The sequence below is a fragment of the Eutrigla gurnardus genome, assembly GCF_963514095.1.
Source record: "Eutrigla gurnardus genome assembly, chromosome: 8".
Lineage (NCBI taxonomy): Eukaryota > Metazoa > Chordata > Actinopteri > Perciformes > Triglidae > Eutrigla > Eutrigla gurnardus.
This window is the reverse complement of record NC_139922.1, coordinates 24,252,119-24,266,332: the sequence shown is the minus strand read 5'-3', so window position 1 is coordinate 24,266,332 and position 14,214 is coordinate 24,252,119. Positions and strand designations below refer to the sequence as shown.

General features: G+C 45.9%; 1 protein-coding gene across 1 annotated transcript in view; it reads left to right on the top strand.

The window, feature by feature from the left end:
- The first annotated feature begins 354 nt into the window (after positions 1 to 354).
- Positions 355 to 14,214, top strand: part of plxnb3 (plexin B3) — a 46,511-nt gene continuing 32,651 nt past the window's right edge. The window contains exons 1-2 of the mRNA XM_084014899.1: positions 355 to 489; positions 12,573 to 12,658. The gene's annotated coding sequence lies outside the window, so the exon portion shown is untranslated. The remainder of the gene's footprint in view (positions 490 to 12,572; positions 12,659 to 14,214) is intronic.

The window sequence follows — 14,214 nt, the reverse complement described above, 5'->3', positions numbered from 1 at the left end:
GGATGAAAACAGGAAGAAGCATCAACGATAACTTGGACGCCACTTAAGTCCAATCGGAAGTGGGCTGTCACTTTGTTGAGCAGGTAACCTCGGAGCTTTTATTTTTTAAACCTCTGCTTATAGACAGTCACGTGATGGTTCTGTGTGTGACGCTGTACGTGTTGAATGTTATTTGTATTGTTGATCTTTGGATCAATAACTATTAATAAATAAAACATATGAGCTGTGAGCCCGGCGTCAGCGCTGAGGCAGGTTGGCGGTTCTCTTCCCTACTGAGAAGCCAGGCAGCCCTCACACTGAGGAGCGTCAGAAAAGCCCCCCGGCGTGGCGCTGCGCGGCCGGGGCGGGGCGGGGTCTCTGTCGGACCTGTTGTGCGGCTCTCCGTGTGGATCGCTCAGGGTTGTGTCTCTGTTGGAGTCTGCGGGTTTCTGGAAGTGTCAGCGAGCCGGTTGGACCCCGGCGGACCGCAGAGCAGCGCGCCGAGCTCAGGTAGGTGACCCGGATCACGCTGTCCCCCTTTTCCACGGCTCCAAGTTGTCCCGAGCTGCAGCTGCTGCAGGAAGGAAGGAAGGCGCGTGTGTGTGTCAGGCGTGTCTGACGTGCCAGACTCCGTTCACAAATACGACCATTTAAATGTTCTCGCATATCGCGCTTTGTTTCCGTTGCCGAGAACCCGCGGACGGAGCTGTGGCCGGTCGGGAGCGGGGCTCTATGATCCGGCTTCATCCGGTGTCGGTTCCGCGGGTTTAATCCACGCAGCCGTGCGAGACACCGCGGCGGAGCCTGGAGACCAGACTCTTTAAAAGTTAACATTTCTGTGACGGTGTCTGGTTGGCGGATTGGGATCGAGCCGAATGTGACAGCAGGGTCTGAATACTTGAACCAGGTCCAGGTTCCCCGGGTTCTGTGTCCCACTTCAACACGCAGCACTGTTTAATTCCTGGGTGAATGCTCCTGTGTGTCGGGTGTTCTCAGCCTGTCCTGGCACGGCTCGGCTCGGCCCGCAGCCGCATGAATAGCTGACATTCCAACACACGCGCGCGCACATGCGCACGCACCGACGTGTGTGCGGCAGTGTTTTCTATGGCACTAGTGAAAATAGATTTAAGTCACCTTTTCTAATGCTTCACGTGACCGCCGAGGAGAACGCGCACACAGGGAGCCTGATCCTGCTTCCCACACAACATGGTTTCTTTTCTCTAACTAGAAAGTCCACCAGGTGTTTCTGTGGACACCTTCTCTCACGTGACAGGTCTCTCTCCTATTGGTCGTCTAATTGCTTGTTTTGGTCTAATTGCTGGCCCACTGGTATCTCTTTAGTCCACTAAGGGTTTCTGTAGTCCACTGTGTGTTTCTGTAGTCCACTAAGTGTCTTGGTAGTCTACTCAGTGTTTCTGTAGTCCAGTGTGTGTTTCTGTAGTCCACTAAGTGTCTTGGTAGTCTACTCAGTGTTTATGTAGTCCACTGAGTGTCTCGGTAGTCCACTCAGTGTTTCTGTAGTCCACTCAGCGTCTCTGTAGTCCACTAAGTGTTTCTGTAGTCCACTGAGTGTCTCGGTAGTCCACTAAGTGTCTCTGTAGTCCACTCAGTGTTTCTGTAGTCCACTGAGTGTCTCGGTAGTCCACTGAGTGTTTCTGTAGTCCACTAAGTGTCTCTGTAGTCCACTGAGTGTTTCTGTAGTCCACTAAGTGTTTCTGTAGTCCACTAAGTGTCTCTCTAGTCCACGAAGTGTTTCTGTAGTCCACAAGTGTTTCTGTAGTCCACAAGTGTCTCTCTAGTCCACGAAGTGTTTCTGTAGTACACTAAGTTTTTCTGTAGTACACTAAGTGTCTCGGTAGTCCACTAAGGGTTACTGTAGTCCACTGAGATCTCTTTAGCCCACTAAATGGTTCGTCTCATTGTCCCGGTTCGTCTCGTTGTCGTCCCGTGGTCCCGGGTTTGTCTCGTTGTCCCGGTTGTTCTCGTTGTCGTCTTGTGGTCCCGGTTTGTCTCGTGGACCAGGGTTCATGTAGCTCTGATGCGGTTCAGTTTCACAACACTGAGTCTGGGGTCTGTTGCTGGGTCCAGCTGATCCTGATCACTTTGATTGACTGCAGTCTGACCAGTCACAGCTTCTGATTGGTTGATTGGCATTCTGGTGGTCTATCATTGCTTGCCGTGGTGCTTGTTTATTCTCAGTGTCGGAAAGTAAAGTGATTTAAAATGGCAGTAAAGTGAATGTTGTCTGGTACGAGATTAGTAAAGACACGCTGTTGAAACGTTACATTCAGGGTCTTGCTGATAAAAATGATATGTTGTTTTCTGTGTGGGATCTGGGTAAAGAGGACACTCAGACCATGTGACCTCAATGACATCATCATCGCCCCTATGATGAAGATTATTTAACTGAAATGTCCATTTGACTAATCTGAAGGATTTAGTCTGAGTCCAGATTCAGATTAGTGTTTAATCACCTTTAATCTACACATACACACACACACACACATACACACACACACACACACACATACACACATACACACACACACACACACACACACACACACACACACACACACACACACACACACACACACACACACACACACACACACACATAGTTAAAGTGCTTTAATCTGTAGATTTAGTTCAGCATCTTCACACAGTCTGAATGAACTGGACTCACACCAGTAACACCAGTATGCCAGTAATGCCAGTAACACTAGTAACACCAGCATGCCAGTATACCAGTAACACCAGTATACCAATAACGGCAGTAACACCATTATACCAGCTACCCCAGTATACCAGTGAAACCAGTAACTCAAGCATACCAGTTACACCAGTAGACCAGTAACAACAGTACACCAGTTACACCCGTATACCAGTCATACCAGTATCACCAGTATACCGGTAACACCAGTAGACCAGTTACACTACTATACCAGTCATACCAGCAACACCAGTATTCCAGTAACACCAGCATACCAGTAACACCAGTGTACCAGTTATACCAGCAACACCAGTATACCAGTAACACCAGTATACCAGTAACACCAGCATGCCAGTTACACCAGTATACCAGTAACATCAGTATACCAGTAACGCCAGTTACACCAGTAACACTAGTATACCAGTAACACCAGCATACCAGTAACACTAGTTATACCAGTAACTCCAGAATACCAGTAACCCCAGTAACACCAGTATACCAGTAACAGCAGTAACCCCAGTATACCAGTTACCCCAGTACAGTCAGTCTGTTTATGCTCTTTGGGTTGTACACAGATCAATAAATGAAGGTAACCTTCATCATCAGTCTGACTCCAGGTCAGTTAAACTACATCATCAATCTGACTCCAGGTCAGTTAAACTTCATCATTAGTCTGACTCCAGGTCAGTTAAACTACATCATCAGTCTGACTCCAGGTCAGTTAAACTACATCATTAGTCTGACTCCAGGTCAGTTAAACTACATCATTAGTCTGACTCCAGGAAAGTTAAACTACATCATCAGTCTGACTCCAGGTCAGTTAAACTACATCATCAATCTGACTCCAGGTCAGTTAAACTTCATCATTAGTCTGACTCCAGGTCAGTTAAACTACATCATCAGTCTGACTCCAGGTCAGTTAAACTACATCATTAGTCTGACTCCAGGTCAGTTAAACTACATCATTAGTCTGACTCCAGGTCAGTTAAACTGCGTTAGTCTGACTCCAGGTCAGTTAAACTACATCATCAATCTGACTCCAGGTCAGTTAAACTTCATCATTAGTCTGACTCCAGGTCAGTTAAACTACATCATCAGTCTGACTCCAGGTCAGTTAAACTACATCATTAGTCTGACTCCAGGTCAGTTAAACTTCATCATTAGTCTGACTCCAGGTCAGTTAAACTACATCATCAGTCTGACTCCAGGTCAGTTAAACTACATCATCAGTCTGACTCCAGGAAAGTTAAACTACATCATCAGTCTGACTCCAGGTCAGTTAAACTACATCATTAGTCTGACTCCAGGTCAGTTAAACTGCGTTAGTCTGACTCCAGGTCAGTTAAACTACATCATTAGTCTGACTCCAGGAAAGTTAAACTACATCATTAGTCTGACTCCAAGTCAGTTAAACTGCATCATCAGTCTGACTCCAAGTCAGTTAAACTGCATCATTAGTCTGACTCCAGGTCAGTTAAACTACATCATTAGTCTGACTCCAAGTCAGTTAAACTGCATCATTAGTCTGACTCCAGGTCAGTTAAACTACATCATTAGTCTGACTCCAGGTCAGTTAAACTGCATCATTAGTCTGACTCCAGGTCAGTTAAACTGCATCATTAGTCTGACTCCAGGTCAGTTAAACTACATCATTAGTCTGACTCCAGGTCAGTTAAACTTCATCATTAGTCTGACTCCAGGTCAGTTAAACTGCATCATTAGTCTGACTCCAGGTCAGTTAAACTACATCATTAGTCTGACTCCAGGTCAGTTAAACTACCGGTACATCATTAGTCTGACTCCAGGTCAGTTAACAGGAGCAATGGAGGTGACAGTGGGACCCAATGTCCTCTAGTGTAACCTGGTCTCACAGCCCAGTCGGGGCTACATTCACAGCTGTAACGCTGTTCTCTCCTTAAGTGTTGTGGAGCTGCTGACTTCATGCTGTACTGTGTGTGTGTGTGTGTGTGTGTGTGTTCACTTGAAACTGGTCTGGGATCAGTGTGTGTTGTTTCTTTGTTGTCGACTGTAAGATGATTAGAAGGAGACTTTGTTTGAGCGGAAGTTTCCTTTAACCCTCATTAAGACAACCGTGTGTTTCTGATACAATCTGCTTCACCATCTGCTGTGTGTGTGTGTGTGTGTGTGTGTGTGTGTGTGTGTGTGTGTGTGTGTGTGTGTGTGTGTGAGTGTGTGTGTGTGTGTGTGTGTGTGTGTCTTCACTTGTGTTGTTGGTTGTTTTGGCCTGAAGATAAAACCTGATCCTGGTCTTGTAAGTAGTAGTTCTGTTCCACTTTGTGTTCATTCTGACCAAAACTAATCAGGATCAGTAGAGTCCTGGCTTCCTGACCAGGAAGTAATCCAGACTCATGTAAAACAATTAAATTAAGTGTTATTTATAGTGTCGTATCACAACAGTAGTTATCCCAGGACCCTTTACTCATAGAGCAGGACTAGAACTGGGTCATGGTCTTCAGAGTCAATGACTTTCAGAGTCCCAACATCACCAGGAGCAGAGTTGCAGCGCCACCTAGTGGAGAGAAAACAATCTTAACAGACTTGTAGGCAGAGATGCAGATCTTAATCAATTTATTTAATCAATTAGCCAGCCGCCTTAATAATACTAGCAGTAAGTCAAACAAGACCACGTGGTGGTGTAGTCAGGATCAGGTCCCGCCATGAAGCGGGTCCAGGGCAAACCTGAGCCGGCTCTCTTAGTATAAGCATGGTCGGACAGTTGGTTTAATGAGCTCTTTAAGATACGATGGTGCCGGACCAGTGAAGCCAATACAGGGGAAATGTGCTCCCTTCACGCAGCATTCTGGACCAGCTGGAGAGATTTAGGCTGATGTAGGGAGCGCCACTCTGGAGCCCAGAGACGTAGGAAGAGCAGTGTTTCCCACAGAATCACATTCTATTTGTGGTGGTAGCCTCCCCCACACACACTTTCTTAAATCAATTATTAAATAATACCAGTGTGTGTGTGTGTGTGTGTGTGTGTGTGTGTGTGTGTGTCTGCTATCTGGAGATGAATGAGTGGAATGATACTTATATTTCAAAATCGCGTCGCCACATATTGGTCTATGTATGGGAAACACCGAAGGGCCACTCTGGAGGTCACAGACGTAGGTAGGGTCACTCTGGATGTAGATGTAGGTCGGGCTACTCTGTCCACGAATTGTAATGCAGTCACTTCCTGTTCATGGTCTGTTTGAAGTTTGTTCATGTTGCTGCGACGCCCTGAACCTGAACTGACAGGGGGCAACTTGAACCAGACAAGAAACTGTTTAGTAGGGGGTCAACTTGAACCAGACAAGAAATAGTTTAGGATGGGGGCAACTTGAACCAAACAAGAAACTGCTTCGGGGGGGTCTATTGTTCATCAGGATTAGGGTGTGGCCTTAATACTAACACACACGCACACATATTGTCAAGTCTATGAAGCGTCCTTGATCACACAACGGCTGAGTCCCCCCCCCCCCCCCCCCCCCGCTCTTCTCCCCCCTCCTTCCCCGTGTGAGTGTGTGTATCAGATCACACACACTCACACACACCGACCGTGTATGTAGCTGGAGGTGATATTAATAATACATAAAGAAGCTGGTTTCTCTCGATTGCTCCCTGTGGAGACGCACACTGACACACACACACTTAGACACACGCACACCGACACACACACACTTAGACACACACATGCACGCACACACTCACTCACACTCACACACACGCACACACTCACACACACTCACACACGTGCACACACAAACTGTTTACGTGCTGTACATCGTCGTCTTTACGTCGTTGTAATTTCCGGACCAGGTTTAGTTTCCTGGTTTAGGCGGGTGGACTATCATCAGGTCCTCTGAGTCCACACAGACTAAAACTGTGTTTGTGGTTAAAGTCAGGGTGTGTCTCTCTGATAGTCACAGTTTCCGTGGTAACGGTCGAGGTAACCATGGTGATGAGGCGTATGGCTGTCGGCGAGGAGAGATGGACCTCAGTATGATGGTAATACCAACCCAAGTGTGTGTGTGTTTATAATTGGCTGTGATGAAAAATTCTTTTTGATGTTGAAGTTAAAACGCCTGAAGAACCAGAAACATTTAGAAGAGCTGCCAGAGAACCAGTCCACAGACAATTCCACAGACCTGTTAACAGACCAGTCCACAGACCTGTTAACAGACCAGTCCACAGACCAGTTAACAGACCAGTTAACACACCAGTCCACAGACAATTCCACAGACCTGTTAACAGACCAGTCCACAGACCTGTTAACAGACCAGTCCACAGACAATTCCACAGACAATTCCACAGACAATTCCACAGACCAGTCAACAGACCAGTTACCAGACCAGTTAACACCAGTCCACAGACCAGTTAACAGACCAGTCCACAGACCTGTTAACAGACCAGTCCACAGACAATTCCACAGACCTGTTAACAGACCAGTCCACAGACCTGTTAACAGACCAGTCCACAGACAATTCCACAGACCTGTTAACAGACCAGTCCACAGACCTGTTAACAGACCAGTCAACAGACCAGTCAACAGACCAGTTAGCAGACCAGTCCACAGACAATTCCACAGACCTGTTAACAGACCAGTCAACAGACCAGTCAACAGACCAGTCAACAGACCAGTTAGCAGACCAGTCCACAGACAATTCCACAGACCTGTTAACAGACCAGTCCACAGACAATTCCACAGACCTGTTAACAGACCAGTCCACAGACCTGTTAACAGACCAGTCCACAGACAATTCCACAGACCTGTTAACAGACCAGTCCACAGACCTGTTAACAGACCAGTCCACAGACAATTCCACAGACCTGTTAACAGACCAGTCCACAGACCTGTTAACAGACCAGTTAGCAGACCAGTCCACAGACAATTCCACAGACCTGTTAACAGACCAGTCCACAGACAATTCCACAGACCTGTTAACAGACTGGTCCACAGACCAGTCAACAGACCAGTTAGCAGACCAGTCCACAGACAATTCCACAGACCTGTTAACAGACCAGTCCACAGACAATTCCACAGACCTGTTAACAGACTGGTCCACAGACCAGTCAACAGACCAGTTAACAGACCAGTCCACAGACAAGTCAACAGACCAGTTAGCAGACCAGTCCACAGACCAGTTAACAGACCAGTCCACATACCTGTTAACAGACCAGGTAGCACACCATTCCACAGACCAATTAACGGCCATTTCACAGACCAGTTAGCAGACCAGTTAACAGATCAGTCCACAGACCAGTTAACAGACCAGTCCACAGACAAGTTCACAGACCAGTTAACAGACCAATCCACAAACCAGTTAACAGACCAGTTGAATGATGCAAACTGAAAAATTCTCATGGCTCTCTCTCTAAAGCCTCTCAGCGTTGAGATTGTCCTCCTGTCGTCCCTGAATCCTAAATGGAGGACCAGATGTTGTCTCATGTGTCTGTGGTCCCCCAGAGGTCTATGATAGTAGCCCACATTAGTCCAGAGACCAGACCAGACTATCAGGAGAAACCAGAGACTGTCTGTGGTCCCCCAGAGGTCTAGATAGTAGACCACATTAGTCCAGAAACCAGACCATGTGGAGAAACCAGAGACTGTCTGTGGTCCCCCAGAGGTCTAGATAGTAGACCACATTAGTCCAGAGACCAGACCATGTGGAGAAACCAGAGACTGTCTGTGGTCCCCCAGAGGTCTATATAGTAGACCACATTAGTCCAGAGACCAGACCATGTGGAGAAACCAGAGACTGTCTGTGGTCCCCCAGAGGTCTATATAGTAGACCACATTAGTCCAGAGACCAGACCATGTGGAGAAACCAGAGACTGTCTGTGGTCCAAACAACAAGGTCTCTGCCGTATTTATGTCTACATGATCTTATTTGGAGTGTTGATGGAGCAGCTACAATGTTAGCGTAGTTAGCTTGTGGTCTTGCAGACAGACCTAACAAAGCACGAGTGTGTGTGTGTTTGTGTGTGTGTGTGTGTGTGTATGTGTGTGTGTGTGTGTGTGTGTGTGTGTGTGTGTGTGTGTGTGTGTGTGTGTGTGTGTGTGTGTGTGTGTGTGTGTGTGTGTGTGTGTGTGTGTGTGTGCTGTTTCCATGACTTCAGACAGAAACACACTTCCTGTGACAAACGGCTGACTTCCTGTCTTTCTCTGGCGTTCTGTACTCTAACTGCTCACTTTATGAGAATCATGAAAAGTGTGTTGGCATGCTGGTTGTGTTTCCATAGTAACAGTGTCTGTCAGCCTTAATTTTTTAGCTGACAGGACGCAGTAGGCGTATCTTCCTGCTCCACCGGTCCATGTGTGACACTCTGACCTCTGACCTCAGGACATGAACCCACAAACTGTTACAGCAGTAACATCTCTCGTCAACAACCTAGAACAACTGCAACATTCTCATTGCATAATTGGTTGAACAGGATCGCAAAGCTATTGGATAATAGATGTAAAGGTTGTTTCCATGGAAACGCCCATAGTGATGGGGATCAATAGAAAGTCCTGCTTTGTTAGGTCTGACTGCAAGACGACAAGCTAACAACTTTTAAAATGCTAGTTTGATGGATTGTGGGTGGAGCTGAGGCAGGACCAGGTGACCAGCTAGATGACACCCACCTGCACCTCAAAGAGGCCACGCCCCTCAATCATGCCTAATTGTAATTAAGCTATAATTTCTAAATGCACAGTTGTCATGAACTTGTTGATATTCTATGCAGACATTTGAACATGCTGCTTGAGCCTCAAGTGGACATTTGAGGAACTGCAGTTTTGGTCATCATCTCTCAGAACCAGGTTGAAACTTGATGCTGGTCTTCGCTGGTATATGTTCTCCTGTAAACCTCCACAGTGACACAATGGTGGCGCCTCCTGGACCCGTAATCACATGTCATCAGAGCTGTAGTCCAGCAGAGGGCGCCATAACAACTCATTCAGCACCTCCTGACTGATCGTAAACCATGGTAATCAATAAACTCAGCAGTGAACAGGAGTGTTTGTCACACTCACACAAAGTTTGCCGAATCTTAAAAATAAGGAGCTCCTCCTCTTTTTCATGCCCCTGTTTGTTCAGTTATGAAACCAGAAGCTCTTGTGATGCATTCAAGGCCTGCTGGGGATTCAGAAACAAGGACCACTGATGTGAACTAATACTGGGACTTCACAGAGGGAGTTTCTATTGTATTGAGACTTCAGGCTTTGACAGAGTCTTTATTGAAACTAGCTCCGCTGACAAAGGGCGCCCAAACAAAAAGGTTTGAATTTAAATGAACTTTATTGAAAGGCTCCAGGAGAACATTATTAATGACGAGTCAGGCTTTATTTAAACACAACATGTGAATAAAGAAACTAAACAGCATGATGTTTAATGAAAACTGCGTTCAAGTCTCTCAAGAAAGCTTTATTGAAAGCACAGCTTCAGTGACAACAATCGCCCAATATTCAGACATATCCGACATCTGCCTCAACGTCGTTTCAAAGGTTCGCGGGTTCAGAGCATCTTAAACCAAAGATAAAGATATTTCCTGTTTCATGACGTATGATGTCCGTCAATCTAGTCAACCCCACTTGCTGTTGCCACTAGGCAGCGCGATGACTATTAGAAAATATTGCCATTTGAATGTCTTCAGGCCTTTATGTTGCCTGAGAAATAAGTCCGACTGGGCGATGGACATTCAAGTTATAAAAATGTCCTGTTTTATGGCAAAAGGCGCTTTTTCGCCGCCCTGCTACAGCAACAATGTTGCATGAAAATGCTAACTTTTAATACACTTATCGTACAGGTATTTTAGGTTGTACTTTAGAATACAAAAGCATACGTTAGCGTTAGACAACAAAACCATACGTTAGCGTTAGACGACAAAACCAACATTAGGTTTTAAGTCTAAAGCAAATACTGATACCAATATTTGTGCTAAGCTAGGCTAGCAGTTTTCCCCTGATACCAGTATTTTGAACCAGTTCAGGACCGGGACCAGTTGTTGTCCTGTTCCTTTCAGCCCCCCTCCCCCCCACCCCCAGTCCTGGTGTGGATGTTCAGATTACAGACCAGGATGGTGTCACACACTCTCACTTTAATTGGTGTCTTGGAGAGCAGCTGTCATCAGTTACACGCACACACACACACACACACACACACACACACACACACACACACACACACACACACACACACAAAATCTATGATATGGTGAAACATTTTTCAAAATAAAAGGCTCACCTTCTCTGAGGAGTGTGTTATATATATATATAGAATGTTTTATGCGAGGTCACGTTGTATTTAAACGTTAAACAAATGTATTTAACAGGTCAGAGATCAGCGTCTCCGTTTCCATGGAGAAGGAAAAAAATCTGAAGAATAATAATAGTAATAATGAGAACAATTAGAATGATAATTATAACCGTTAAAAATAATAATAACCTTCATTCTTCTTGCTGATGCTTTCAGCTGGATCAGAGGTCTGCTCCTCACTGTGTGTGTGTGTGTGTGTGTGTGTGTGTGTGTGTGTGTGTGTGTGTGTGTGTGTGTGTGTGTGTGTGTGTGTGTGTGTGTGTGTGTGTTCTCCATATATGCAGATTACAGCTCTAATGTCTCCGATTGAAGAGTTACAACCAGCAGATTAACGCCACAGATTAGTGGATGAAGGGAGGCAGCCTAATCTACTGACCGTGTGTGTGTGTGTGTGTGTGTGTGTGTGTGTGTGTGTGTGTGTGTGTGTGTGTGTTTCAGTGTCAGCTTTAATGGGCATTAAATCGACTGGTGGCCTATTTGGAGGCTTCACTTTTAATTTTTTTACACAGAAAATGAAAACAAATCCCTGAGGTTTGAGACAGTCGAAAATGTGGGAATGGTAGAAACTGTAGACTGTTGAGACGGTCAAGATTGCAGAGATGGTAGAGGTTGTAGACATTCTAGAGACTGTTCATTCATCCTGAAAATGTCAGCTTTTTTTTTACTGTTTAAAAAACAAAACAAAAAAACCCAACGTGGCTCAGTTCAAGATTTTGTTTCAAAACAAAACTCTTGTCTGACATGATTTTGACATTGTAGAGGTTGTAGAGAACTTGTTCATGGATAGTGAAATACGTGTGAATCATGGTACACATTTGTTAATTATATTCTGTGCTTTTACAGATATGAATGTAGATTCTGAACGCAACACTTCTTCTGTGGTCATCAGTAATAAAGAGCAGCAGCCGTATTTATTGACGAGGACAGATGAGTGTGGGCCGCTCAGTCTATAGATATTCGATCAATATCCCAGGTGATTGATTAGCTGCTCTCTCTACGCTGCTCATTAACTTGTTAAATGCTCCAGCGGATAAACAGGAAGAGATTCATTGCTTGACCTCACAGTCGGCCTTGAAGCCAGATGGCTGACGGAGAGAATAAAGGGACACACAAACGAGGACAGACATCTGGTTTCACCGGTTTACATTTACATGAACTCTGAGTGTCGAGTTAGTCCAGTCCCAGTCCAGCATTAGGTGTCCCCCGTCATGTCTTCCCCATCTTTAAAGTCACAAGTAGAATGAAGCTGAATTAATCCAAATGAGCACGTCAACAATAAAATGAAAGGATGTTACGACAACAAAATAAATCAAAAGTTACAAATGTAGCTATGGTTCTATGAATCCTGGACAGAGGCGGTGCTTCACACTGGATCTCCTCCTCCCCCCTAGCTTGTAACTGTACTGCAGCCTTTTCTTTGGCTTAAACTTTGTTTATTGGGTTTGAACATGAACAAAAGATGTAATAAAAGTGTTGTTAAACCTTTAAAACCAGCACAATGCTGATGTGTCATCATGACATCTCATATCTCATCTCATATTTGCACTAAAACACTAAACCCAACTCTGTTTGCTCTGCAGCGTCACCGACAGAAACGTCCTCCTGATGAAGAAGGTTCCTCCTCATCCTCCTCACAGCTCAGTTTCCTCGTCAGAGACCACAACAGGTTGGTGCAACACGCTGAGTCAGCACGTCCAGCTGGTCACCCGTAGCAACCGCTGACCTCAGAGATGATGTCATCTGTCCTCTTGGAGTTACTGCTGGACGATTATCAAGTCGATCAGATGATGATTACTGATTGGTTGTTGTGTCACAGAGCAGCCATTGTTGTCTGTCCTCTCTGTCTCTTTGTCTCTGTTTCTCTTCTTCTCTGGTGTCTCTGAAACCAGCTGAACCATTGATGATTAACAACTTCAGAGGTTTACGTTTAAATTTACATTAATATTCATCAAAGCGACCATTAAGTACATTTGTCAGAAGAAAGTGAAACAACAATTTATGGCTGTCGGAACAGTAAGGATGTCAACAGAACAAGCTTCAAGCACTCCTAGTTGCTAGGTTACCGCACTGCCGGTATACAACAAAGACAGCTAGGGTAAGATGCTACACGATGCTTAGTACTATTTTTAAGTGCCAGGACGTACAAACAACAAGTGAGTCTTGAGTCTCTTGCGTTAGCCGGTGAGCGACTGCAGTCCTGACATCGGCAGGTGGAGCTCGTTCCACCATCGCGGTGCCAAAACAGAGATGAGTTGTGACTTTGTTGTGGACCTTTGCTTGCTCTTAGCGATGACAGTAGCAGCCGTCCAGCTGAGGTAGTTGAGGCTTGAGCTGGGCCGTGGGGTCTGACTAACGCTAGGAGGTAGGTAGGGGAGGTCTGTTGATAGCCTTGTAGGCCAGTACCATTGTCTTAAATCTGATGCGAGCTGCTACAGGGAGCCTGTGGAGGTCACGGAAGAGGAGGTTTGTGTGTGTGTGTGTGTGTGTGTGTGTGTGTGGGGGGGGGGGGTCACTTGGGAGAACTTTAGTAGGTTGAACACAAGGCTTGCTGCAGCATTTTTGATCCACTGCAAAGGTTTGATCGCGGACGCAGGGAGTCCAGCCTGGAGCGAGTTGCAGAAGCCCAGGAGGAAGATGGCGAGGGCTTGGACCAAGAGAAGTGCTGCCTCCCTCGTGAGGAAGGGCCGGATGCTGCGGGTGTTGTAGAGAGCAAATCTGCAGGATCGGTGATGTTGGCATAATTAATAGTTCAGTCTCCATAATCAGTTTAACGTAAGGCGCTCAGGGACTTCAGCAGCTTCCAGTCTGTGTCATGGGATCGGAGAGATGGACAGTAAAGTTTTCTGTAAATGTGAAGATAAAAATTCAGATTCTATAAATCCAGAAGCTTTTCAAAATAAAGTGTTTATAGTTAGTGAATCTGTTAAAGAAACACAAACAATAGATAAAGCCTCATCGCACACGTTTCCTCCCAATTACTGAGACCCCCCCCCCCCCCCCCCCCCATTACTCCGCCTGGTTGCTTCGTTTCTAAACAAGCTGCTTTTCACGCTCTCCAACTCCCCTCATACCGCCCCCTCACCCCTCTTAACCCCCCTTCTCCCCCTCATACCTCCCCCTCACCCCTCATACCAGCCCCTCACCCCTAATAACCACCTCCTCCCCCTCCTCCCCCCCCTCATACCCCCTCATACCTCCCCCTCACCCCCCATAACCCCCCCT